Genomic DNA, 2,570 nt, shown 5'->3' with positions numbered 1-2,570 from the left:
GTGGTCTGCTAGCTGATCCTTCTTTCTCAGGGAAGTTAGTTCTGGTTTGCTTACCAAACTGACATGATTTTCATATTGTATTGTCTGGAATTCTGATGTCTGGAAGACCACGAACTGCCTGGTATTTGCATGCTTTCCTTATCTGTGAGAAGCTCAGATGCCCCAATCTCCGGTGCCATAGCCAGTGTTCATCATTCTTGCTCAGATAACATTGTTGTTGTCCTCCCTTGAGAATGTATAGATTATTTGGAGTCCTTATGCCTTTGATCACTGTTTCTCCTGTATCAAGCTCACGAACAATACACCCATTTGATCGAAATATCACCTCATTTCCTTGATCACACATTTGGCTGACACTCAATAGATTATGCTTTAAGCCATCAACATACATAACATTTCCTGCTTTGACCTTTTCTTTTAAAAGAACAGAACCTTTACCTTTTATGAGTGCAGGGGTGTCATTTCCAAAAGAGACCTTCTTCTCCTTCTCTAAGGCACTATATGACTGAAGTTTCTCTTTATCACCTGTCATATGTTTCGAACATCCACTGTCGATGTACCATTGATTTTCCTGCCCTTCCACATATAAGGCTATACCACATCTTTCTGGTTGTGGTTCTTTCATTCTCCATGTTTTGATATTTGAGGCTTGCTCCTTCTTAGTTGTCTGCTGAAACCTGCTCCTGCATTCAGAATCTTCATGACCAAAACTATTACAAATAGAACATTTTATTTCATTTTCAAGAGCAGAAAAGTTATTGTAGGTCCTTTTCATGATCCCAATCATACTCCTCTGTTTTTGAGCTTCTCTAGTCATGATAGTTTTGTAGGCAACACACTGAGCTGCTTTGTGTCCAAAGTTATGACAAGAGAAACATTGGCCATTGAAGAAATTCCTGCGATTATCAACCCTGCAGACCGAATGATTGTAGTTTTCATTGACATCCATTCTTGAGGCAAATTGAGAATGATTTACATATGGTCTGTTGTAGCTTCTGTTTATCCTTGAAGCAGATTGCCCCTGATTTACTTGGTGATCTCTGTTCATTCCTAAAGAAAAATGTCCCTGATTTACCTGGTGTGCAGCATTGTGCCTTTGCTGTCGATTGTCAATTTGTTCACTTCTCCTTGCTGCATCAAGATAACTTTTAGAGGTGGATGGCTTATGTGCTTGAGATGCTTCTTCGTTATATCCCAGACCTGTCTTGATTAGAGGAGAACGCTGCACTTTGATAATCTCATCTAAAGTTTCAGATCCTTTAACGAATCTAAGATTAAGAGCTTTAGTTTTCTCAATCTCTTTTCTAAGTCCCACAATTTCACATTCTAACTTTTCATGATGTTTTTCCCTTTCAGCAAGTTGGAATTGTAGAGTATCTATAATCACATTCTTCTCTTCTAAACAAATTTTGAGTCTAGAAATCTCTTCATAAAGACCTTCTTTATCTATAGCATCCACGAAATCATCATCTTCAAAAGCCATTAAAAGCCTATAATTATTACCTTGTTCATCTTCATCACTATTTGAAAGTCCATCAGTGTCTTCATGAGTGTAATAGCTTTTCTTATTTACATTTTGTTTTTTGTTTCATCTAACTGGTTCCTTACCTTTGTCAAGCTTATCTTTATGAGGACACTTGGCAGCATAGTGACCGACTCTTCCACAAGCAAAACATTTGAAGGGTAACTTACCTCTGAATCTGCCAGCACCCCGTTGAAGGTTTTTGACAAAATTTGATTCTTCCTCTTCTTCTGACATATGTCCTGAGTCATAGGAATCTCCTTTTCCTGAGGCCTTGAATGTGGCTTCTCTTCTGTCTGATGGTCCCCCTTTCCTCATTTCATAAGTGGTTAGAATTCCGTGTAGCTGCGACATGGTAATGCTCTATAGATTCTGTTTTTCTTCTATTGCAGAAACTTTTGATTCAAACCTAGAAGACAAAGATCTTAGAACCTTTTCAACCAAAACAACTTCTCTTATTTCTTCACCCAAGTTTTTCATACAATTTACAATCTCATCTATACGTAGGAAATAGTTAGCCACACTTTCATCATTATACGTTCTGAGATTTTCATACTGAATTCTGAGGATTTGAAGTTTTGCTCGTTTTACCTGTTCATCTCCTTCATAGCTCAAAACGATCTTGTCCCATATTTCTTTTGCAGTTTTGAGCTGCATAACCTTGACGAATTCTGTTTGAGATAGACTCCCTAATAGAGTATTGACAGCCTTTGCATTTGTTTCATACTGCTTCTTACCAGCCGGATCTGTAGGAGTTGCTGATGGAAATGTGTACCCTGTATCTATGATATCCCAGACTTCTGTACCAAGAGATTGAAGATAGGCAGTGATTCTTACCTTCCAATAGACGAAGTTGGTTCCATCAAAAATTGGTGGCCTGATCGATGCTTCTCTCTCGTAGTTGCTCATGATGATAGATCTTCCTTCAAGCGATCAAGCTTCTTCTGAAGGACCTGCTCTGATACCAATTGTTGGAAATAATACTGAGAGGGGGGGTGAATTAGTATTATCAAGTCAATTATTTTCTTTTTCACACCCAGATCATATA

The sequence above is a fragment of the Pinus tabuliformis genome, chromosome 2_2 (assembly GCF_031772625.1).
Source record: "Pinus tabuliformis cultivar Carrire ecotype Pingquan chromosome 2_2, CPIR1, whole genome shotgun sequence".
NCBI lineage: Eukaryota > Viridiplantae > Streptophyta > Pinopsida > Pinales > Pinaceae > Pinus > Pinus tabuliformis.
This window is presented reverse-complemented; position numbering follows the sequence as displayed.